The sequence below is a fragment of the Lepisosteus oculatus genome, unplaced genomic scaffold (assembly GCF_040954835.1).
Source record: "Lepisosteus oculatus isolate fLepOcu1 unplaced genomic scaffold, fLepOcu1.hap2 HAP2_SCAFFOLD_90, whole genome shotgun sequence".
Classification (NCBI taxonomy): Eukaryota; Metazoa; Chordata; class Actinopteri; order Semionotiformes; family Lepisosteidae; genus Lepisosteus; species Lepisosteus oculatus.
Genome location: NW_027168428.1, coordinates 150,281 through 175,144, shown reverse-complemented (window position 1 = coordinate 175,144; position 24,864 = coordinate 150,281). Strand labels below are relative to the sequence as shown.

The 24,864-nt window shown below is 48.1% G+C and overlaps 7 non-coding genes across 7 annotated transcripts; 2 read left to right on the top strand and 5 right to left on the bottom strand.

Moving 5' to 3' along the window:
- Positions 1–4,858: 4,858 nt before the first annotated feature.
- On the bottom strand, positions 4,859–4,940 carry trnas-gga (transfer RNA serine (anticodon GGA)). The gene has a single exon. It is a non-coding gene; the product is annotated as a tRNA-Ser (tRNA).
- Positions 4,941–9,166: 4,226 nt separating this feature from the next.
- Positions 9,167–9,308, top strand: LOC138236484 (U4 spliceosomal RNA). Its single transcript, XR_011188658.1, has one exon. It is a non-coding gene; the product is annotated as a U4 spliceosomal RNA (small nuclear RNA).
- Positions 9,309–10,504: 1,196 nt separating this feature from the next.
- Positions 10,505–10,578, bottom strand: trnat-agu (transfer RNA threonine (anticodon AGU)). Its single transcript has one exon. It is a non-coding gene; the product is annotated as a tRNA-Thr (tRNA).
- A 772-nt stretch (positions 10,579–11,350) lies between these two features.
- Positions 11,351–11,469, bottom strand: LOC138236532 (5S ribosomal RNA). Its single transcript, XR_011188704.1, has one exon. It is a non-coding gene; the product is annotated as a 5S ribosomal RNA (ribosomal RNA).
- A 1,809-nt stretch (positions 11,470–13,278) lies between these two features.
- Positions 13,279–13,442, top strand: LOC138236546 (U1 spliceosomal RNA). Its single transcript, XR_011188717.1, has one exon. It is a non-coding gene; the product is annotated as a U1 spliceosomal RNA (small nuclear RNA).
- A 635-nt stretch (positions 13,443–14,077) lies between these two features.
- On the bottom strand, positions 14,078–14,196 carry LOC138236522 (5S ribosomal RNA). Its single transcript, XR_011188694.1, has one exon. It is a non-coding gene; the product is annotated as a 5S ribosomal RNA (ribosomal RNA).
- Positions 14,197–23,869: 9,673 nt separating this feature from the next.
- Positions 23,870–24,008, bottom strand: LOC138236498 (U4 spliceosomal RNA). The gene has a single exon (XR_011188671.1). It is a non-coding gene; the product is annotated as a U4 spliceosomal RNA (small nuclear RNA).
- Positions 24,009–24,864: the final 856 nt, after the last annotated feature.

Here is a 24,864-nt window from a genome sequence, read left to right as displayed (position 1 = left end):
TAAAATTCACCCATGTGAAATGATGTCAGCCATAAACATCATGACTCTATATTTCCTACCTGAATCTATTCTACTTAAATTATTACATTATACACAATTTGAGTTCATTTTAAAAAGTAAAAGGTAATGAAAGGAATGCATTTTTAAAAGAAAGATAATACCGATATGCATGTGATAATCTTCCTTATATCATGTAGTGCGTCATTTGGACACTTTGTGGGCTTGAAATACAAAGAAAATCATGTTCTATGGTACAAGATAAATACAAAACTTAAGCTTTTATTTTAATTAGATTTGTTTATAAAGCATAAGCAATCATTTATTACATCGCTTCTTGAATTAAATCTTTTGACAAGAGGTAAGACTTCTATTTTACATTTAAACCCATGTTTAGCTGCGTTTTTTAGATTTAACTGAACCAATTTCTGTGTGTGATAATGTCCTTGAATTCTGACAACATCACACTAAATTACATGATATAAAACAGCTAATGTTTCTAGAGATAAAGTTTCTGGGATGCTTCTAATTACTTTTTATTACCAGGGACAGTTTAATTAACCTTGTACAGTACTGAAAGACCAAGATGCTTTTTTTAAAGTTATTTAACATTTTATAGAACTTTTTCTACTATGGCAACATGATGAGCTTGGTGAAACTTGGAAAAATACTGCTTGGCCACTTATCTTAAGATAAAGATAGGATAAAGGTTTATCTTTTGCACCTACCTGACCCCCAGGGAAGGCCAATGCTTTCTAAGTTGATGGTTCCCTACAGTAGACTGTACCTTATCTTCAAAGGTAATGTATATTGACCCAAATCAGTTTTGGAATCCAATCTACTGCCGAGATGGAGCACATCCTTTTTTCAGGATTTTAGCATCATACGTTTGGTATATTTAGTCCCTAATGCTGAAAGAAATGATCATAGAACATGACATCTAACCTTACCTGTGGTGTCTTTAATCCCTATTGCTCAATGCATGGTGTACGTACTGCATACATGTGTCTTGAGAATGAGGAATGGGCCCCTGAGACAGTAATTTGCCTGTTTCACAAATGATCGTATTTTACTAGAGATTCTGTTTGGGATTCAGATGTGCATTCGGACAGCAATCCCTTTCAAGAAATGATACGTTCTGGATGAGGTCAAAGGTGCTGGAACACTGTATTTAGGATGTGTTTGCAGAGACTATGTGTCTCCTGCTTCAACGCAGTGATAAATAGATGTGCTCCTGTAATTCATTGGTACATGCCCAGGGCAGTAAGCAGTCTGAGGATTTATTTCCAGACGGCATAGAGCAGTGAAGTAGTGTAGTAGAGCAACACACTGGATCATTTTATTATTAGAATCTATTCTACTTAAATTATTACATTATACACAACTTGAGTTCATTTTAAAAAGTAAAAGATAATGAAAGGAATGCATTTTCATAAGAAAGATAATACTGATATGCATGTGATAATCTTCTTTATATCATGTAGTGCGTCATTTGGACACTTTGTGGGCTTGAAATACAAAGAAAATCATGTTCTATGGTACAAGATAAATACAAAACTTTAGCTTTTATTTTAATTAGATTTGTTTATAAAGCATAAGCAATCATTTATTACATTAATATATGTGAAAATAACATTTTAGCATCATATTATTACATACAGGTCTCTAGCTTCAACACAGTGATATATATATGCTCAGTGATTTATTGGTACATGCCCAGGTCAATAATCAGAATGAGGATTTATTTCCAGACGGGCTACAGGTAGTGTTGTGAAATACTTCAACACACTGGATCGCAGATTTAGACCCCCTGCACTCTTACTACTTAAAAACCAAAGAAATGAAGATATGTAGCAATCACATTGTAACAGGGGTGACAGTGACTTAATGCTTATACTAGTGGACTTCTGGTACCTTTAGGGTAAGGTGTTCCCTGAAGGGCTCTCAAACCCCTCATTTCAGATGCCTAGCTGTATCGCTGATGTGTTGCACCTCAGAATCACTTTTAAACCTTACCTCTGGTATCTTTAATCCCTATTGCTCAACGCATGGTGAAAGTATTGCATAAATGTGTCTGAAAATGAGCAATGGGCACCTGAGAGACTCATTTGCCTGTTTCACAAATGATCATATTTGACTAGAGATTCTGTTTGGGATTCAGTTGTGCATTCTGACAGCAATCCCTTTCAAAAAACGATACATTCTGGATGAGGTCAAAGGTGCAGGAACACTGTATTTAGGATGTGTTTGCACTTATGAGGATTTATTTCCAGATGTGCTAGGGGTAGTGTTGTGAAATACTTCAACACACTGGATCGCAGGTTTAAACCCCCTGCACTCTTACTCCTTAAAAACCAACAAATGCAGATATGTAGCAATCATATTGTAGCAGACACTCATTTGCCTGTTTCACAAATGATCATATTCTACTAGAGATTCTGTTTGGGATACGGATGTGCATTCTGACAGCAATCTCTTTCAAAAAATGCTTTTACCTTTTCGCGGCTTTGCCCTTCTTGCCTCTTTGGACAATATCTCCATCTTGTGGTCGTTGTTGGTAATGTCTAGACAATATCTCCATCTTGTGGTCGTTCTTGGTAATGTCTTCTTATGCCCTTTTTTATTTCAATTCTCTATTAGTTGATTCTAGAATCTCTACAATAGAGTTGAAAACATCAGTTTTAAAGCAGACAATATGACATTATTTATAGTCCAATTAGAAATGTATTACCCTGATAGATATCCCAACACCCGGAATGTATTGATACCATATCCCCAGTAATGCTCCTCAGGCCTAACAAGCACACTGTTGGTCTTAGGAAGCATCAGACACAGAAACGGTAACAACATCCTTCTTTCTGTTCACTCAGTCTCTGGTGCCGTGGGTCAGTGAAAGTGCGATGCGCGGATCCAGCGATCTCATCCTGTCACTCAGATGGCACAATCAGTAATTGGTGGCAGTTGATATGGTCCCTCCCAGCAGGATTGCAACATCTGGCAGGGTATCTCTTCTTCACCTACACCCACTCGCCAGGTATCCGGTCGTGTCTCCCCTCTGCTGGAGGTCCCCAAGCGTCCGGCACCTGTTCACAAGCCCTGTGCACCGCTTCAGTTAACAAACCTACAACACTTTAATAGAGAGTTATCTACCCACGGTGTCCCTTCAGTTGATATTTCCTTAGTTGGTCTTTCAGACTGTGGGTGATTGGGGCAATGTGACTTCCAACTTACCCCTAGTGAGGCAATTACAGCCTGGCACACCTTCCCAGTGTAGTCTGCCCCTAGATCAGTATCCAAGGGGCAGGGCAGTCCATACCCTGGGATCATCTTTGTCATACACTTGGGTATGTGCCAGCCCACATCACATCATCATACAACCCCACATTCTTTACACATTTGTTCTAACCACTATTAAACATCTATTAAAGGCCTCAACCTGAATTCTCCCCTTTCCCCAATAGAGGTTTCACAGGGGTCTCAGACTCCCGCTCTCCCAGTGCAGCTCATCTGGCATCTGCATCTGCATGGTTGTTACCTTGAGTTACTGGAATTCTTTATTTATTGTGTTATTTACACCTTACTCAAGCTGCTTCTGTCGGCAGCTGTAAAACTACAAATCAGTTCAGAGACAAGCCTAGTATTCTTAACTGGAGTCCCTGCCGTTGTGAGAGAATCCTATTTCTCCATAGCCATCCAGAATTGTGGCCTACATGCAACAAATACATACATTATATACATATACAGTAACCCTTTGTCCACACTTACATACAAAGGAATGGTTGATCCATCTGAGGAAACCCCAGTCTCAGCACCTGTAAGAGAGCTTGTTTCAAATTATTATAGGCGGCTTTTGTTGCGGGAACCAAGGCAATCTTGTCCTTGTACTGCACTCCCCCCTTAAGCAGATCTGTTAAGAGTTGTGCTCACCCTGTAAAAACATTGCACCCAAGCCCTGTTAAAATTTCACAATGCTAGACACAAAAGGGCCTTATCATAACTGCTTCTATTAGACACTCTAAAGCTGAAGCAACTCAGACTTGTGGGTTTCCTCGTCAGGGGAAGCACCCAGAATACTATCAACATACTGAGTGATCACAGTCAGTTGAAGCCACGTGATACCCTGTTCTGGATAGTCATTCTTTGTAATGCATAATATTCCAACCCAATAGATCTGGGATAAAACCACCCATTAAAATCTGGTACTCGGCAAGTAAAACTTGCTGCCCCAATACTCCTGTGGCCTCCTGCCGTCTCCCCATATACATTACTCTATAGCACACTGTTGAACAGAGGAGTGAAACAAGCATGACAGTAGTGCTCCAGTATCCCATAACAGAGAAACCAACACTCCATTAACAGTACATTTTTATCCACTGGACTGGGACAGACTTAGGGAGGGTACAAGGGATTTACAGGATCTAATCGTTAGGTAAACAGATCTTCTCACAAGACGTTATTCTCCCCAGTCTCGATTCTAAACCTACAGCGTTTCAGCATGTCTGAGACATTCGAATAAACCCAAATTGTTTCCTCTATTGCAACTAATTGTATAAAAATACAAACACTGTTTATCTAACTACTTTTACGTCCACCTGTACTGTACTTATACTTTCAGACGCTCTTATATTTTCCAATCTCCTTAAGTTGATTTTCGTCAAGTCTCTTTAGTTACGTCTCTAGCCAGTCCCGCTGGCTAAACACACTTACACCGTCATTTAGCTGCAAAAAGGCATTCGCGGATGCTGAAGAATTTATTTCCAAGGCAGCGGGTACAAGCGATTTGGCGTTTTAAAACCACCAGGAACAGCAAAGAGGCACGCTTCTTTCCTTGCGCCGGAACACAAGGACTGGAGGCGGACAACCTAGTCGGCAGGATTCGAACTTGCGCGGGGAGACCCCAATGGATTTCCAATCCATCGCTTTAATCACTCGGCCACGACTACAGCAAGCCCCACCGCCGCTGCGTTCTTGCTACAATCTTACCTGGATCGCGAGGCGCCGGCGGAAGCCTATTTCAAAGTCATTCTCCGTTTAAAAAAAACATTTCCAAAATACAAGCCTTGCAGACAGACACGCCTCAGAGGACTTAAGGGTGGCTTCATGTCGGAATGATAAAGTCTCCCCGTCCGGACATGAAAATGCCACTTTGTTACACACAAAAAAAGAATCAACAACAGAGAAATGCCCACAAGCATTTGAAAAGCCGCACCACGTCGCACTTGAAATAGCTCTTACATTAGTGGTAGACGCAGGAATCGCCTTTTTATTTACGCTCTTACCAACGCGATGGAAAGCAAAACAAAGCAAAGCAGAGCAAAACAAAACGAACAAACGAAAACCCTCACGTCCCACACTTGCATGTAAGGCCGTTACGTGCCCAAGCGGTATTGTATGTCATCCTAGCACTGCAGCCCGGGGCGTACGGTATATGGGAACGAGCGCACGCCACGAATCGTCTGAAATCACTCCCTACAGCTGTAAGGCACCTTGAAGTGTGCACCCCCAACATTCTTCCTTGCACATCTGTGAAATCTAAATTAAATCTCACGTTGGGGGCATATTTTTTTCCACTTTATCATGAGTCGGGCTCGGCTGCACAGAGGTGAGAGCAGAGCAATGAGGTCACGGGGACAGGGGAGTTACACGCTGGCGGTTTGAATACGCGGAAGATCACTGAGGGATCCACAGTATATGGACCCTCCGTGCTCCATCAGTCCACACTCCGGACTCTGAATCCTGCCATCCGAGTTAAGATCTCGGCGAAACCTGAGGCGCAGTTCCTTCTTAAAACGTAATCTGGTGAGCATTTCTAGAATCATACTTGTATAGATGCAGCCTTTAATGTGTTGCTAGGTTAAAATTGATGACTTCTTGAACTTCAGTAGGCAACTGCCCTCTTGATTTTGGATTTAATTTCTTTATTACAGGGGCGCATTTATGAAGACAGAGTCATGTTCAGGTACTTTGCTTGATGGAGGAAGCTCATTTCGGACTCTGTTATCTGCTCACCTGGAAAGGTCTGCTGTACTACTACAAGAGAGAAGTAGAGTCTGGAAGAAGGGACAATTTTATGATGCTTTGGAAGATAATGTTTTTTTTTCTTTGAAATCGAAATGAATCAGAATATCAGTGCAAAAGACAAATTCTTGGTTTGGTTTAAAGAGATATGGTTTTAAAACAGACAACATGTAGAAAACAGGTGTTTCTCACTTTTGGAAAAGAATGGACCGCGGGTAATATTTTACTAGTTGCAGTGCTGAGCTCACTGGGTTACAGTCCTGCAGTGTCATACCAGGGCCAGTGGCGCAATGGATAACGCGTCTGACTACGGATTAGGAGATTGTAAATTCGACTCCTGGCTGGCTCGGGTCGTTTTTAAACGCATCAGGCTACTCCCTTAGTAGCCTGTGCTACTTACTGCATTGTAATCGTACCCAGTAAGAGATTTCCTTCATGTAAATGAACTGCACCTGACAGCTTTAGAAAAACACCTGGGCTCAGTACGGTGCTGAGAGCTCAGCGTTGCTGTTGTTCTAATTAGAACGCACTGCATCGGCTATGAACCCGAACTTTTCAATTATTCCGATCAGTAAGTCAACACGTAGTCCACATGAAGGTAGGAATATTCTCTTGTCTGTCTCTTGTTTGTATAGAACTGAATGTCCCTGACAATGTACTGTTAGTTTTAATTGAAGAACGGCATTTGTGTTCAAATATACCAGACAAGTTTACGTAACTGCTCATGCGACACTCAGTTGTAATTAGTCAAGAAATAAAGTCGAACAACAGCTGCGGGTTTGATTCTGAACGTATCAGATTGCAGCGCGTTTTACTTCCATTGACAAATGATAGAGATTCGAAGAGAGATCCTTCAGACCAGCAAGCAAACCCACGGCTATTTCGGTTTTCTATCTAGGCAACGTTGGTGTCTGCAATAGCATACATGAAAGCGTGATGCAATTTCTGTGGCTACTTGATTATAATGCTTTTTTTTATTTTTATTAAACATGTAGAATTTACAAATACAAATACAACAAGAGGATCAGAGTCATGTACAAGAGAAAAAAAACGCAGCAGAAAAAAAACATTTAACTACCAGAGGTAATTAAGTAATTATGTGATCAAATTGTATATTTTACACGTATCATATTTTCCTTGCTTTAATATTTCTCAATTATAAACTTTAGTTTCAACATGCATGCGTTTCCTGTAAAAAAATAAAACTCAGCACAGTTTTTTACAAAACAAAAAAAACGTTTTTCTTTTAACAACATTTCGAGTACCTCTGGCATTCATGAAAAAGACATACACAAAAGCAAATAACTAACTCTAAGACTATCTAAACTATTGAGTTTTTCAAAGAACCAGAACTATAACAGTCCTTAACACTTAACTACACCATTCCAAACTAACACTAAAGAAACACTAGTATATACTGGTATAACAAATAAAACCAAACATAATCATTAACTGAGCAGTCACTGGGAGCAAATCTCCTTCCCGTCCACAAAGGCCCTCGCTCCCACAAAGTAGGGTCTCCTCCCCTCTCTTCTGGCAGCTTCAACCTGGGGCCACAGCTGGTTCCTGGTGCTCCTGTCCGCGGCAGACAGTTCCTCTGCAAACCTCAGTTTGTTCCCATTCAAATACTCATTCCCCCTCGCCGCTCGCCAGAGCATGTCCCTCGCCGTCCTCTTGGTGAACTGTATTATAATCGATCTGGGGCGCACTTGCCCAGACATGTTCGCTCTCCCGAGCCTGTGAACAAAGTCAATGGCCGATATTACGTCCTCCTGGTCCGGCAGGGTCCATTTACAGATACCCTTCACTGTTGCAACAAGGTCCTTATCACGTTCCTCTTTAACTCCAAATAATTTTAAATTCCATCGTCGACAGTATCTATCTACATCGTTCACTTTCAATTCAAGTTCTTTAATATGCTTTTCTTGTTCGGTATTTACTTGTTTAAGAACTTTTACTTCACTCTTTAAGTCTTCAACCTCTTTAAACACACAGTCCATGGACTTTTTAAGACTTTCGATTGCGACTGTATTAAATCGAATCATTTCCTTCAGCTCACCCATCATGTTAAAGATGTTGGTTTGGAGCTCCTCCAGCGTCAGGTCGCCCCTTCCTCTCTTGGCCGCCGGGGTTTTCACAGGTGTGCTGGGCAGGGACTCCGGCTCTACCGTACGAGCGCATCTCCAGCACTCTTTCCACGTCCCCTCCAGCTGCTTCACTTTTCCCTGTAGTTCCATCGATTTTCTTGTAGTGCTATACATATACGATTGAGGTATCTTAGATTTCTCCTTCGAGGACCCAGCACTCTTTTCTTTTCCCAGTGTTACTCATATCGAAATTCTTAAACCTAAAAAAAATCGTTTTTTTTCTTTCAATTATAACTGAAGTTTAAACAACTAGTGTTAAGTCCTTATTTTTCTGTAGTCAAAAAAAGCAAAAATTAACATTCAGGTCATGAAAAACTCAAAAAAACTCCTCAACCACTAAACTTTACCTCCCACCTGAGCGCCATCTTGAACGCCCCTACCACCAGAGAATGCTCACGATTTCGGAAGCTGTCTCCGGGACGTGCTGATTCCACACATCCTGAATAAATCATGATATAGTTAGTTGCTGTAGCTAGACGTTTAAATGAGTTTCATGGCCAGATGGACTGTTTCCTCCAGCGGTATAGTATTGCAGTGAGACAGCACGATGCCTGCAAGACTATGTCACGCTAAACGCCACAGATTGTGTTTGTCCGTTCGTGTCAGTCGTCCTGCAGCCACGGGAAGTGGGACACAAACATGCTGCAATGCTTTCAAGACGTTAGGATTTGTTTGTGCAACATCCGAGAAGAGTACTTGTGGCTTGAATGTGAACTGTACGTGCCCGCCCCCTTTCCTCTGTAGTGCATGAGTTCCTCCCGGCATGCCCTTCCTCATTGTTCTGTCATCTTGTATTTAAAGGGTTGTATTTCTGCTGCTGAAAATAAGCAACGGTTTTCTCACAACGCCCTTTGTTCCCGACGGAGACCTTGTCTGCCATGAAATTCTTCAAAACCTCAAGCTAGATGAAGAAGAGGACAAATATGAAGCGTTACAGAAACGACATGCCATGAGACTATCGATAACGATTTCCATAGGATCCCCGCGGTTGCCTGGCAACTATCAGCTTTGCGCAGTGGCAGTATCGTAGCCTGTGAGGTTTAGCCGAGGCGCGATTATTGCTAGTTGAAAACTTTTCCCAATACCCCGCTTCCGCCGGTTTGCAATACAATCGGCGAAAGCAATTTTTGACAGTGTCGTCAGAGACTGAGCAAGGTGCTTAAAGACAGATTTGGTCATGGTGACATCATGGTAGAAAGAAACGAGCTTGTTACGTCTCAACAGAAACGCTCTTTAGCTCTTTCAGCGTTATGCAGAGAACAGCGTCTGTCGAGATCACTTTTGAGTCAGCGCGAAACGCCGTGTGCTGTCAGTTTGAGCTTAGCACTGCAACTAGTAAAATATTACCCCCGGTCCATTCTTTTCCAAAAGTGAGAAACACCTGTTTTCTACATTTTGTCTGTTTTAAAACCATATCTCTTTAAACCAAACCAAGAGTTTGTCTTTTGCACTGATATTCTGATTCATTTCGATTTCAAAGAAAAAAAAAACATTACCTTCCAAAGCATCATAAAATTGTCCCTTCCTCCAGACTCTACTTCTCTCTTGTAGTAGTACAGCAGACCTTTCCAGGTGAGAAGATCACAGAGTCCGAAATGAGCTTCCTCCATCAAGCAAAGTACCTGAACTTGACTCTGTCATCATAAAAGCTCCCCTGTAATAAAGAAATTAAATCCGAAATCAAGAGGGCAGTTGCCTACTGAAGTTCAAGAAGTCATAAATTTTAACCTAGCAACATATTAAAGGCTGCATCTATACAATTACGATTCTAGAAATGCTCACCAGATTACGTTTTAAGAAAGAACTGCGCCTCAGGTTCCGCCGAGATCTTAACTCGGATGGCAGGATTCAGAGTCTGGAGTGTGGAATGATGGCGCACGGAGGGTCCACATACTGTGGATCCCTCAGTGATCTTCCGCGTGTTCAAACCGCCAGCGTGTGACTCCCCTATCCCCCTGACCTCATTGCTCTGCTCTCGCCTCTGTGCAGCTGAGCCCGACTCATGGTAAAGTGGAAAAAAATATGCCCTCAACGTGAGATTTACTCTGGAGTGAGGATAGTTGTTACATTCTTATCGTTGAAACGGATGTATGTGATGTGGCGACTAGGTTCTTCTCCATTAGCAGGCTTAAGGTTAAAGAAAAAAACATTGCTGACTTCTTTTTTTTTTGCCAGCCGCGAGCGCTGATTAGCGAGGTTTGTATTTCATGTTTTGCAAGTTGCATCCATTTTAAGAAAAACAAGTCGTTCAAGACAGGAAATGAATACTTGCATTTAATTAAGTCTAGACGTATGCGGTTGTCTATAATGACCAGTTCTGTTCGAGAACACAGAACAAAAAAAGGCACCGCTGGGATTCGGACCCAGGATTTTCTGTTTACTAGACAGGCGCTTTAACCAACTAAGCCACGGCGCCCCGGGAGTGCTGTCCTTTTGCAGCCACTTGGACACACCACTCAGACACATCTGCATTCGGTGTGTGCTCCGCCTGCTCGCTCAGCAAGTTGCCACCTTTACATACAATAGCAACATCGACACCAAGAGAAAGGATGACAAATGGCTTTTATCTGGAACTTTTCATGTCCAAGGAGCTCAATGTGCTTTCTGTGTACAACAGGGCCACTGAACTCCACACTGGCCACTGAACCACAGCAGTGGCTTGCTGGCTTGACATCTCCCAAGGAAAATGTTGAAATCGCATGTGGAACAGGAAAATGACCCTCGAGTATGAGGGAAAAAAAAGAAAAAGATCAACTGGAGTGCGCCAACCCATGTCAGGACAGCCCAGTTTCCTAGACGAGGTGGCCGAGTGGTTACTGTATGCTGAGTCTAAAGACAGTTTCACCCATTTTCTGATTGCTCGGTTCTGTACCAGTGCAGACATGTCAAACAGTGAATGGTTGTACCTCTATTGTATCCGTGCTCAATGAATGAAATCGGTAACAAATGAATATATGTCTAGTTATACGAAAAACGAGTGGTTTATCGACTCATCTTCATTTGCAGATTTAGAGGCAGCTTCGATATTCGTTTTACAGACGGGTTTTTTTTTTTGAATATGGGTCACACACATGCCACAGCAACAAAACATCTCTAGAGATGAGGCTATAGATCACCTTTCCATCCTGCAGGTTTTCCTCCCAAAGCCTACGGCACCAACGGCGACCCCTGCTGGCCGGGAGAGCAAAAGCTTACAGCACCTGGTATTCCCAGGCAGTCTCCCATCCAAGTACTAACCAGGCCCGACGCTGCTTAGTTTCCGAGATCAGACGAGATCAGGCGTGTTCAGGGTGGTGTGGCCATAAGCGAAAACCCCAGCGCCTGACTCGTTACTTGAAGCTGTGTGTGGCGGGGGTTCCGTGCCCCCCGAGCGGGACTGAAGGATCGTTCGTGTGCAACTCTTTGGAAAGGAGCTGCTTTCCAAATCGCATTGCGTGCCTGGATGTTGGCGAATGCGCTCCCTTGTGTTGGCTCGTCCCGCACTGGAGGAGGACAAACAATCTGCACGGAGGAGCGCCAGGCAAGTCTTCACCAGACAAAAACCTCCAGTGCACAGCACTCTGGAAACATTTCGGGGCTTTCGCGTGTTTATTTCAGCACTTAAAAAGCGCACCGGTCCAACACGTTGGCCGGGCGCGCGGCGCCTCCGCCCTCTTGTGGCCTTGCGGCGTCAGAGCAAGAGGCTCCTTCTCGCTGCCCTTCCGCTGTGTTGCAGGGCCCCGAGAGGGAACCCGGAGCGCGCACTTTGTGGGGGGCGGGGGACCGCGTTCGCGCTCTGCCCCCGGTCTCTTGCGCGAGTACTAAATCTCACGGACAGGGGGGCCTCGTCATTGATTGTTACAGGTGAGACGGGGATTAGGAGGAGACCCCAACTGATGGGTAAAGGGGAGCACTAACACCAGAGGGACACCCCCGGCGTCTCTTTTTGAGAGACGCCCTGGGGTTTCCTAATGGCCAAGGAGGGTCGGGACCTCGGTTTGACGCCTCCCCCGAAGGACGGCGCCTGTTTGTGCAGCAGAGTGTCGCCATCAGGAGGCTGGGGCGTAAGAGAGCCACACAGCCCGCAGGGTGAGCGCTCCCTACTGGTCCCAGTCACACCTCTTGCAGGAGCAGCAGCAACCGGAGCTTTTCTGGGGTGGAATCTCCCATCCGGGTGCCGGCCAGGCTCACACCTGCTGGGCTGCCCCGGGGGTGAGCCCAGTCGAGAGTCGCAGGGCCAGATCTAGTCACCGGGGAGAAACGATACAAGTGAAGGATTGCTCGGCTCTCGGCACTTGAAAAGACCGACAAATGTCTCGTTCCCGCCGGAGCTGAATGTACCCGCATGTGTGGTGTCGTCTTCTTCCCCCGCCCCGCTGTGTTTGCTGTATTGTCTCTGAAGCCGGCCCCCCCGAGACGAGACGGGCTGTTCCTGTGCCCCAATTAACACTTTACAGGTGCCATTCCCCGGCATTGTGGCCATTGTCGGTGCTCACACGCGGTAAGATAAGGCGGAGGAGAGCGGGGCATGCCCAGGGGCAGACATTCAAGGAGGGGGCAGTGCGAGGTGAGGTGAGGTGCGACACGCCGGAGCCCCGACGCAGCTAATGCGGAGCACTTGTTGGACTGGCATCGAAAGGACGTGTGCGCACGGAGCGAGCCTTCCCTGTGGCGGAGCGCGGGAACTTTCTCCCCCCCTCCCGCTGCAGGAGTTGTGTGCACTGCAGCGGTGCCAAGAGAAAAGCACAGAAGGCAGCAGGCTCTGGAGAGCAGGTAAGAGACGGAGCCTTGTGGGCAGGCGAGCAGGCCCGTTTTTTGGAAATTGCTGAAAAGGTTTGTTCGGTGTGTGGCAGGCGCACGTCGCGAGCTTGCGTGGCGATCTGCCGGTCTGGAGTTATGCAAATGAGGCCGAATTGCATCCCGGGACATGCTGCGAATGCGCAACGGCGACTGCAGATGTGTAGGAAACGGCGCGCTCGTTTTCTCGTTTTTCCCACACTTTTGAGTGTTAGTGTGGCGTGTGAGTGTGCGAAAGAGTGGGCCCAGCAGGAGGCGGTGGCGTGCGGGGCGAGGAGGTGGCCTAGGATGCGCGATTTGTGCTGTGGGTGCGGGCCGCTTGCAGGGGCCTGTTTAACTCATACTTACCTGGCAGGGGAGATACCTTGATCAAGAAGGAGGTTCACCCAGGGCGAGGCTCGGCCATTGCACTCCGGCTGTGCTGACCCCTGCGAATTCCCCCAATGTGGGAATCTCGACTGCATAATTTCTGGTAGTGGGGGACTGCGTTCGCGCTCTCCCCTGATGTGCTTGGTCCAAAATCAGATACGGGAGGGTTAGGACACCACGAGCTGCGTGGCTGCGGAAGGATCCCGGTTCGACAGGAGTGGACGCCGCTGCTGGTTCTCGCTGGCTTTTAGTTAGGGGTCCGGAGAAGCATCTCAAGCTAGTTCCACTACTCTTTCCGGACGTTCATTCCCTTTTCAAAGTCAGTCGTTTTGCTGTAGTCTGCGTTCTTTAGGCTGATTATCGAGGTTAGCCTTTATTTGGTTATGGGGGGCCTCGGTACTGTATGCTGAGTCTAAAGACAGTTTCACCCGTTTTCTGATTGCTCGGTTCTGTACCAGTGCAGACATGTCAAACAGTGAATGGCTGTACCTCTATTGTATCCGTGCTCAATGAATGAAATCGGTAACAAATGAATATATGTCTAGTTATACGAAAAACGAGTGGTTTATCGACTCATCTTCATTTGCAGATTTAGAGGCAGCTTCGATATTCGTTTTACAGACGGGGTTTTTTTTTGAATATGGGTCACACACATGCCACAGCAACAAAACATCTCTAGAGATGAGGCTATAGATCACCTTTCCATCCTGCAGGTTTTCCTCCCAAAGCCTACGGCACCAACGGCGACCCCTGCTGGCCGGGAGAGCAAAAGCTTACAGCACCTGGTATTCCCAGGCAGTCTCCCATCCAAGTACTAACCAGGCCCGACGCTACTTAGCTTCCGAGATCAGACGAGATCGGGCGTGTTCAGGGTGGTGTGGCCGTAAGCGAAAGCCCCGGCGCCTGACTCGCTACTTGAAGCTGTGTGTGGCGGGGGTTCCGTGCCCCCCGAGCGGGACTGAAGGATCGTTCGTGTGCAACTCTTTGGAAAGGAGCTGCTTTCCAAATCGCATTGCGTGCCTGGATGTTGGCGAATGCGCTCCCTTGTGTTGGCTCGTCCCGCACTGGAGGAGGACAAACAATCTGCACGGAGGAGCACCAGGCAAGTCTTCACCAGACAAAAACCTCCAGTGCACAGCACTCTGGAAACATTTCGGGGCTTTCGCGTGTTTATTTCAGCACTTAAAAAGCACACCGGTCCAACACGTCGGCCGGGCGCGCGGCGCCTCCGCCCTCTTGTGGCCTTGCGGCGTCAGAGCAAGAGGCTCCTTCTCGCTGCCCTTCCGCTGTGTTGCAGGGCCCCGAGAGGGAACCCGGAGCGCGCACTTTGTGGGGGGCGGGGGACCGCGTTCGCGCTCTGCCCCCGGTGTCTTGCGCGAGTACTAAATCTCACGGACAGGGGGGCCTCGTCATTGATTGTTACAGGTGAGACGGGGATTAGGAGGAGACCCCGACTGATGGGTAAAGGGGAGCACTAACACCAGAGGGACACCCCCGGCGTCTCTTTTTGAGAGACGCCCTGGGGTTTCCTAATGGCCAAGGAGGGTCGGGACCTCGGTTTGACGCCTCCCCCGAAGGACGGCGCCTGTTTGTGCAGCAGAGTGTCGCCATCAGGAGGCTGGGGCGTAAGAGAGCCACACAGCCCGCAGGGTGAGCGCTCCCTACTGGTCCCAGTCACACCTCTTGCAGGAGCAGCAGCAACCGCAGCTTTTCCGGGGTGGAATCTCCCATCCGGGTGCCGGCCAGGCTCACACCTGCTGGGCTGCCCCGGGGGTGAAGGATCGTTCGTGTGCAACTCTTTGGAAAGGAGCTGCTTTCCAAATCGCATTGCGTGCCTGGATGTTGGCGAATGCGCTCCCTTGTGTTGGCTCGTCCCGCACTGGAGGAGGACAAACAATCTGCACGGAGGAGCACCAGGCAAGTCTTCACCAGACAAAAACCTCCAGTGCACAGCACTCTGGAAACATTTCGGGGCTTTCGCGTGTTTATTTCAGCACTTAAAAAGCACACCGGTCCAACACGTCGGCCGGGCGCGCGGCGCCTCCGCCCTCTTGTGGCCTTGCGGCGTCAGAGCAAGAGGCTCCTTCTCGCTGCCCTTCGGCTGTGTTGCAGGGCCCCGAGAGGGAACCCGGAGCGCGCACTTTGTGGGGGGCGGGGGACCGCGTTCGCGCTCTGCCCCCGGTCTCTTGCGCGAGTACTAAATCTCACGGACAGGGGGGCCTCGTCATTGATTGTTACAGGTGAGACGGGGATTAGGAGGAGACCCCGACTGATGGGTAAAGGGGAGCACTAACACCAGAGGGACACCCCCGGCGTCTCTTTTTGAGAGACGCCCTGGGGTTTCCTAATGGCCAAGGAGGGTCGGGACCTCGGTTTGACGCCTCCCCCGAAGGACGGCGCCTGTTTGTGCAGCAGAGTGTCGCCATCAGGAGGCTGGGGCGTAAGAGAGCCACACAGCCCGCAGGGTGAGCGCTCCCTACTGGTCCCAGTCACACCTCTTGCAGGAGCAGCAGCAACCGGAGCTTTTCCAGGGTGGAATCTCCCATCCGGGTGCCGGCCAGGCTCACACCTGCTGGGCTGCCCCGGGGGTGAAGGATCGTTCGTGTGCAACTCTTTGGAAAGGAGCTGCTTTCCAAATCGCATTGCGTGCCTGGATGTTGGCGAATGCGCTCCCTTGTGTTGGCTCGTCCCGCACTGGAGGAGGACAAACAATCTGCATGGAGGAGCACCAGGCAAGTCTTCACCAGACAAAAACCTCCAGTGCACAGCACTCTGGAAACATTTCGGGGCTTTCGCGTGTTTATTTCAGCACGTAAATCGCACCGGTCCAACACGTCGGCCGGGCGCGCGGCGCCTCCGCCCTCTTGTGGCCTTGCGGCGTCAGAGCAAGAGGCTCCTTCTCGCTGCCCTTCCGCTGTGTTGCAGGGCCCAGAGACGGAACCCGGAGCGCGCACTTTGTGGGGGGCGGGGGACCGCGTTCGCGCTCTGCCCCCGGTCTCTTGCGCGAGTACTAAATCTCACGGACAGGGGGGCCTCGTCATTGATTGTTACAGGTGAGACGGGGATTAGGAGGAGACCCCGACTGATGGGTAAAGGGGAGCACTAACACCAGAGGGACACCCCCGGCGTCTCTTTTTGAGAGACGCCCTGGGGTTTCCTAATGGCCAAGGAGGGTCGTGACCTCGGTTTGACGCCTCCCCCGAAGGACGGCGCCTGTTTGTGCAGCAGAGTGTCGCCATCAGGAGGCTGGGGCGTAAGAGAGCCACACAGCCCGCAGGGTGAGCGCTCCCTACTGGTCCCAGTCACACCTCTTGCAGGAGCAGCAGCAACCGGAGCTTTTCCGGGGTGGAATCTCCCATCCGGGTGCCGGCCAGGCTCACACCTGCTGGGCTGCCCTGGGGGTGAGCCCAGTCGAGAGTCGCAGGGCCAGATCTAGTCACCGGGGAGAAACGATACAAGTGAAGGATTGCTCGGCTCTCGGCACTTGAAAAGACCGACAAATGTCTCGTTCCCGCCGGAGCTGAATGTACCCGCATGTGTGGTGTCGTCTTCTTCCCCCGCCCCGCTGTGTTTGCTGTATTGTCTCTGAAGCCGGCCCCCCCGAGACGAGACGGGCTGTTCCTGTGCCCCAATTAACACTTTACAGGTGCCATTCCCCGGCATTGTGGCCATTGTCGGTGCTCACACGCGGTAAGATAAGGCGGAGGAGAGCGGGGCATGCCCAGGGGCAGACATTCAAGGAGGGGGCAGTGCGAGGTGAGGTGAGGTGCGACACGCCGGAGCCCCGACGCAGCTAATGCGGAGCACTTGTTGGACTGGCATCGAAAGGACGTGTGCGCACGGAGCGAGCCTTCCCTGCGGCGGGGCGCGGGAACTTTCTCCCCCCCTCCCGCTGCAGGAGTTGTGTGCACTGCAGCGGTGCCAAGAGAAAAGCACAGAAGGCAGCAGGCTCTGGAGAGCAGGTAAGAGACGGAGCCTTGTGGGCAGGCGAGCAGGCCCGTTTTTTGGAAATTGCTGAAAAGGTTTGTTCGGTGTGTGGCAGGCGCACGTCGCGAGCTTGCGTGGCGATCTGCCGGTCTGGAGTTATGCAAATGAGGCCGAATTGCATCCCGGGACATGCTGCGAATGCGCAACGGCGACTGCAGATGTGTAGGAAACGGCGCGCTCGTTTTCTCGTTTTGCCCACACTTTTGAGTGTTAGTGTGGCGTGTGAGTGTGTGAAAGAGTGGGCCCAGCAGGAGGCGGTGGCGTGCGGGGCGAGGAGGTGGCCTAGGCTGCTCGATTTGTGCTGTGGGTGCGGGCCGCTTGCAGGGGCCTGTTTAACTCATACTTACCTGGCAGGGGAGATACCTTGATCAGCCTGTAGGTGGAGTAGTTGGATTGTTTTTCTTTTGTTGGAAGCAGTGTTCGATTTGCGGTTTTTGAAATGGCAACCTTTGGATCCCGTAAGAATGCTGTACGTTTTGAGCTCTTGGATGACCTCTTCATGGATCGTATGCAGTTCAGCAGAAAAGTGTTACAGAAGGAACTTGGCTTTGAACCTCGGCACTTGGATTTCATCTTCGCTCTCCCAGGTCAGAAAGCATTTGAGGTTGTATTTGCTACCTATCCTCTGTTTGAACAATGCGTGGATGTGTTTGAGGCAAAAAGAGGCAAAGTTCCTGCACTTGAGAAGATCAACTTGCAGCCTCTGACACAGAGAGAGAGGAAAACGGTGCATGTTGTTATGTTCTCGGAACTGGCAAAGACGGAGGACATTCACACCTGGCTTAACCAGTACTGCACCGTCCACCATGGAACTGAGGTTAGAGATGTTGATGGTATAAAAACAGGAGCAAGGAAATTCGAGGTTCGCTTGCTACCGGACAGCGTAAATGGAGGCTTAAGGCACCTGCCCTCTACAATCCGGCTGGGCGCCTGCAATGGCTATGTGTTTTATGTGGGACAACCAAAGGTGTGTCGGCGCTGTGGTGCTGTGGGACACCTGGCATCGTCCTGCACTGTGAAATGCTGCAAGACCTGTGGCAAACAGGGACATTTAGCCTCTGACTGTTCAATGCTGCCAAAGTGCAATTTATGTGGCTCGGAAGGACACGTTTTTAAGAACTGCCCTCACGCCTACGCCAATAAACTCAAAATGAGAAAGGATGAGGCAGTGCTTGTTTCAGCCAAACCGGCCCGAAAATCCAAAGCAAACAACAAGTCAAACAAAGAACCCTTGTTGGACAAAGACTCTCAGCCTCCAGCCAGGATCAGTCCTGCTGTGGCTCCGGGGCTGGTGGAAGAGAAATCCACTACGCCCCCACAACCGCAGACTGCACCAGACAAGCACGAGGGTTTGAAAACCCCCGAGAACAGCGAGGACCCCTCCCCCACTCCTGCTCCTCAGAACGAGGGCCAGTGTGGGGCCCCCCGGTGGAGCGGGTCCAGCGAGGATACCCAGGATTCAGCGGAGCTGCTTTTCTCAGACTCTGCAAGTGCTACAGATGCCCTCCTCTCCTCCATCCAGTCCATCACGGAGGATCTGCAGCAGCTGGTGGGTGAGGGGGAAGAGGAGACTGGTGCATCGGCTGCACCCCTTTCCCCTCAGTGCTCCCAGGAGCTGGACTTGAGGAAAAGAAAAAATGACTCTGTTTTCTCCCCGAGCGAGGAGGAAGGAGAGCATGGCGATGGGGACAGCTGGAACCTCTCCACCCCTCCCTCTACCCCCTTCCTTGAAATGGACTCCGTGAATGCTTTTACTGCTGCCACCCTGATGATGGCTCATTCAGAGGATGGCTGGCAGGAAATTGGTAAGAAGAAAAAGAAAAAGAAGAAGGGACCAGGTGAGACAGAAGAGAAATGTGTTTTGTAAAGACTGGTTCCACTTTCTTATGTAATATGGCTCTAAACATAATATCTCTTAACACCAGAGGTATCAATGACAGAGTTAAATGCCAGTCTGTCTTTGATTACCTCCAGCAGAGAGAGGGAGATGTGTTGATGTTGCAGGAGTGTGCTTTAGCCTATCAAGAGAGGTATAAAAGCTTTGAAGAAAGGTGGGATAAAGGGCTTTCTGTTTGGTCAGGGGACAATAACAACAGAGCCTCTGGCGTGGCCATTCTTTTCAAAGGATGGGCATTCAAATTGAAAAGTATTCAGAGGGTCATAGATGGCAGGTTGCTGTGTGTGGATGTGGAATGGGGGACCATTAACCTGCGGATATTCAATGTGTATTGCCCTACTGACGTGGGAGGAAGGGTGGAGCTACTCAAGGCACTCTCTCACCTATTGTTATGTAGCACAGACGTGATAGTGGGAGGGGATTTTAATTGTATCTTAGAGCACACAGACAGGCAGTCTAGCTCTCTGATAAAATTGGATTCCAGGTCACTGGCCCTGCAAAACTTAGTTCAAGACTTTAAACTCTCAGACACATATAGATGTATATATCCCACAACAGCAGGATATACATGGTCAGGGAGGAATAGCAGCTCCAGAATTGACTATTGCTTTGTCTCAGAGAGAGTGAAAGTTGTTGGGGTCACTCTTCAGCCTGTCTTCTTCTCAGATCATCAGGCTTTAGGTCGTAGAGTGGAACTCCAGGGCTTTGGCCCAGGCATCTGGAAACTCAACACAAAGCTGCTAGAGAACGAGGGGGTAGTATCCTGCTACAAGGAGAAACTATCACAGTGGCTGTCCTTGCAGTGTCTGTACGGGTCAGTAGGAGAGTGGTGGGAGGAGGTGAAGGTGAGGACAAAGGCCTTTTTCATGGCTGAGGGAAGGAAGGCTGCTGCCAGACGGAGAGGAGTGCTAGCCAGGAAACAGAGGCAGCTGCAGCGTCTCTACACGATGATGCACAGTGGCTTCGATGTGCTCGAGGATATCACCCTTTTAAAAAAGGACATCCGGAGCATAGCCGAAGAAAGTAGTCGAGTGCAGTTCTTGGAAGAAAATGAGAAGTGTTCTCGCCTCTTTTTCAGGAAAGTGGAAGGCTCCAAGTCTGTCATGGAAAGTGTAGTTGATGAGGAGGGACGAGAGAGAACAGAGCCGAGTGCAATCCTCTCCTGCACCGAGGCCTTCTACTCAAGACTGTACAGCTCTACAGAGGTAAAGGATGAAGAAATTCATTTTTTTACCTCAAAGCTAGAAAACGTTTTGAGTGAAGAAGATAGGGAAGTACTTGAGAGGGATTTGACAGTAGAAGAGCTGAGACAGGCTATGGAGAGCTTACAGAAGGGGAAAACTCCGGGTGCTGACGGGCTCCCTAAAGAATTTTATTGCACCTTTTGGGATCTGCTTCAGGATCCGCTGCTGCTCCTATTCGAGGAAAGCTATAAGACAGAATTGCTGCCTGACTCCTTAAGAGAAGGCACTATCTCTCTCTTGTTTAAGAAAGGAGCAAAGAATGACATAAAGAACTGGAGACCCCTCAGCCTGTTAGGCGTGGACACTAAGATCCTGTCCAAAGCCCTTTTCCTGCGCCTACAAAATGTAGTGGCCTCACTGGTAGGGAAAGAACAGACTTGTGGGATAGCAGGATGCCTGATGAGCGACAACCTGGCCTTGTTGAGGGATGTCTGTCTGTACTCAGAGGATCGCTCCCTCCCTCTGTGCATTTCAGGTGTAGACCTAGAAAAGGCCTTTGACCGCCTAAACCGGCAGTACTTAACTTCGGTACTTGAGCACATGAAGTTTGGCCCCATCATGAGAAAGTGGATTAACCTGCTGTACACAGGTAGCAACAGCAGAGTAATGGTTAATGGCAATAGATCACGCCCCTTTGAAGTCTGTTGTGAGGCAGGGCTGGCCATTATCCCCCTTGTTATTCGTTTTGGCTATGGAGCCCTTAGCCTGTGCCTTGCGCCAGGATCAGGCCATTAATGGGATACCAGTACCTGGAAGTGGGGGAGGAGAGGTAAAGACATCTCTATACATGGATGACGTCACCCTGCTCCTCTCTGACAATGCCTCAATTAGTAGAGCTCTGCAGTGCTGTGATCGGTTCTCTTTGGCTTCCTCTGCAAAAATTAACAAATCAAAGAGCGAGATTTTTTATCAGAACTGGAGGGAGCCAAAAGAAGGACATGATCTCAGGCTGCAAGAGAAGAGAATTAAGGTCCTGGGGGTGTATTTTGGAGAAGAGATGGGAACAGTAAATTGGCAGAACAAATTGCCAATCTTAAACAAAAAACTGATGCAATGGAAGAACCGAGACCTCACCATGACAGGGAAGGTGCTGGTCATCAAAGCCAAGCTCTTGCCTGTCTTGAATTTTCTGGCTTCTACCTTCCCAATCCCACACCGTGTTGCGGCGGTGCTGAGGAGATTGATGTTTCAATTTCTATGGGGTGGGAAGCAGGAAAGACTCAGAAGGGAAATAATGTACAGGCCGCTACCCTCAGGGGGGAAGTCTGTCCCAGATATTGCTACGAAGCTGCTGTGCATTTTCCTGGCCTCTGTGCTGAGAGGCTTTGCAACAGCACCTGCAGCGCGTACCTGGACTTATTTTTCCAGGCTCTGGGTAGGTAGGGAGGTGTTCAGAGTGTGGGGTGTCAGACCCAAGCTGGATGTCCCACTCTCTGACACATGCCCTGCAATTTATGGGACAGTTAAAAGTTTTCTAAGATCTCACACAATTGGCCATATTCCCCTCCGAGATGTCAGCGTCCAAAAACTGGAAGATTTCTTTGCACCCCAGAACAATAGGCAGACCCCTGTGGGCATTTTAACATCAGCCCAAACAAGGAAGGTGTGGAAACACACATCCTCTAAGTTTCTGTGCAACATTCACAGAGATTTAGCCTGGAGTGTCGTCCACCAGTGCTTACCGGTACGAACTTCCTTGTACCGTATGGTCCTCACACCCAGCCCTCGCTGCGTTAGGGTGGGCTGCAGCGAGGAGGAGACTGTGACCCATCTCCTGTGGTCTTGCTTTTTTGCTAAGGCCTTCTGGGCACAGTTTGAAGATTGGTTGCAGGCTCTCTCGCCCCAATTTACCCTGACCGCTGCTTTCGTCATATACGGCATCTCTTTGACACGGCCCAGATCCTGTCAAACACGTCAGGAGGAATTTTGACAGGATCTGGGCCGTGGTGAACAGTGGGAAAGACGCCCTGTGGAGAGTGAGGAACATGGGGCTGTTCAAAGGCATCAAGATCCCAGTCAAGGCTGCAGGTAGCCTGGCCCTGTTCATCACCCGAGAGAACTATTACCTCAGAGATCTGTGGAGAGAAGGGAGGGAGGAAGCAGAAAATCTGTGGGAAATAGAGGGCATAGGTCAATATCTCAAGAAACTGTGAAAAACACTATCATGTTTAAGTAAAGAATGTGATTTGCTTCAGAAAAAAGAAATTGTTGCTATGTAACTCGTACCGTGTCAAAATGTAATAAGATGTGATCATATATACTGTTTTAAGTATGTATATTAATGTAAAGCATTTGTGATGCCCTGTATTTTATTGTGAAAAGGAAATAAAAGTTCTTAAAAATCGAAATCGCTGGAGGAAACAGTCCATCTGGCCATGAAACTCATTTGAACGTCTAGCTACAGCAACTAACAATATCATGATTTATTCAGGATGTGTGGAATCAGCACGTCCCGGAGACAGCTTCCGAAATTGTGAGCATTCTCTGGTGGTGTCCTGCAGGGCACCTGTGGGCGTGCATTGGTGGTATAGTGTTGAGCATAGCTGCCTTCCAAGCAGTTGACCTGGGTTCGATTCCTGGCCAACGCAGTGGCAATTGGTTTCAAATGCTGTCATGAGCCTTGGATTATGACTAGCAAAGCGAAGCCTTTTGAAAGAGCTAAAGCACTGCAAAACGGAATTGAAGGAGAATCTTACAGGGGATTCTGAGCGGTGTCTGCATACACGCAGTCCGATACGGGTGCTGAAAGCTTGAGCTACTCTCAATGTCATGCTGCCTTTCCCCGGAGTAAATCTGTTACATTGAAGGAATGCTTCTCGCAGGTTCAAAAGGGACCCTTGTTAATTGGAGAAATCAATGATTTCTAATGAATTCTGTATGTGTTAAAAGACAGCTATACACAGAAAACATGCAGGACACTGCCCATGATGTTTCCCGAGCCGAAACACAGTGCGTTTTTCCAAGCCATCTGACAAAGCTCGCCCACTGAAAACTGCAGCAGATCGTGTAAAGACCTTCAACTTTGTAACTACTGCACGCACAGGAAGCACAATAAATTCCTCTTTTCAAACTGTCAAAGGTTTGCTTTGCAAACGCTGCAGGACATCGCACAATCTCTTTTGAACGGGGACAAACGATTTCTTATGGGGCGCAGTAAGTACAGACGTTTAAAAAGCTCCACTCATGCCGACGATGCAGCATGAAGAAGCGCAACCTAACGTTTGACAGACAAAAGCCGGGCGCCGCTACGAGCAATATGAAATCAAACTGACAGCACACGGCGTTTCGCGCTGACTCAAAAGTGATCTCGACAGACGCTGTTCTCTGCATAACGCTGAAAGAGATAAAGAGCGTTTCTGTTGAGACGTAACAAGCTCGTTTCTTTCTACCATGATGTCACCATGACAAAATCTGTCTTTAAACACCTTGCTCAGTCTCTGACGAGACTGTCAAAAATTGCTTTCGCCGATTGTATTGCAAACCAGCGGAAGCGGGGTATTGGGAAAAGTTTTCAACTAGCAACAATCGTGCGTGCTAATTAGAACAGCAACGCTGAGCTCTCAGCACCGTACTGAGCCCAGGTGTTATTCTAAAGCTGTCAGGTGCAGTTCATTTATATGAAGGAAATCTCTTACTGGGTACGATTACAATGCAGTAAGTAGCACAGGCTACTTGGGGAATAGCCCGATGTGTTTTAAAACGACCCGAGCCAGGTAGGAGTCGAACCTACAATCTCCTAATCCGTAGTCAGATGCATTATGCATTGCGCCACTGTCCCTGGTGTGACACTACAGGACTGTAACCCAGTGATCTCAGCCCTGCAACTAGTAAAATATTACCCCCGATCCATTCTTTTCCAAAAGTGAGAAACACCTGTTTTCTACATTTTGTCTGTTTTAAAACCATATCTCTTTAAACCAAACCAAGAGTTTGTCTTTTGCACTGATATTCTGATTCATTTCGATTTCAAAGAAAAAAAAGCATTACCTTCCAAAGCATCATAAAATTGTCCCTTCTTCCAGACTCTACTTCTCTCTTGTAGTAGTACAGTAGACCTTTCCAGGTGAGCAGATCACAGAGTCCGAAATGAGCTTCCTCCATGAAGCAAAGTACCTGAACATGACTCTGTCTTCATAAAAGCGCCCCTGTAATAAAGAAATTAAATCCGAAATCAAGAGGGCAGTTGCCTACTGAAGTTCAAGAAGTCATCAATTTTAACCTAGCAACACATTAAAGGCTGCATCTATACAAGTACGATTCTAGAAATGCTCACCAGATTACGTTTTAAGAAGGAACTGCGCCTCAGGTTCCGCCGAGATCTTAACTCGGATGGCAGGATTCAGAGTCCGGAGTGCGGACTGATGGCGCACGGAGGGTCCACATACTGTGGATCCCTCAGTGATCTTCCGCGTATTCAAACCGCCAGCAT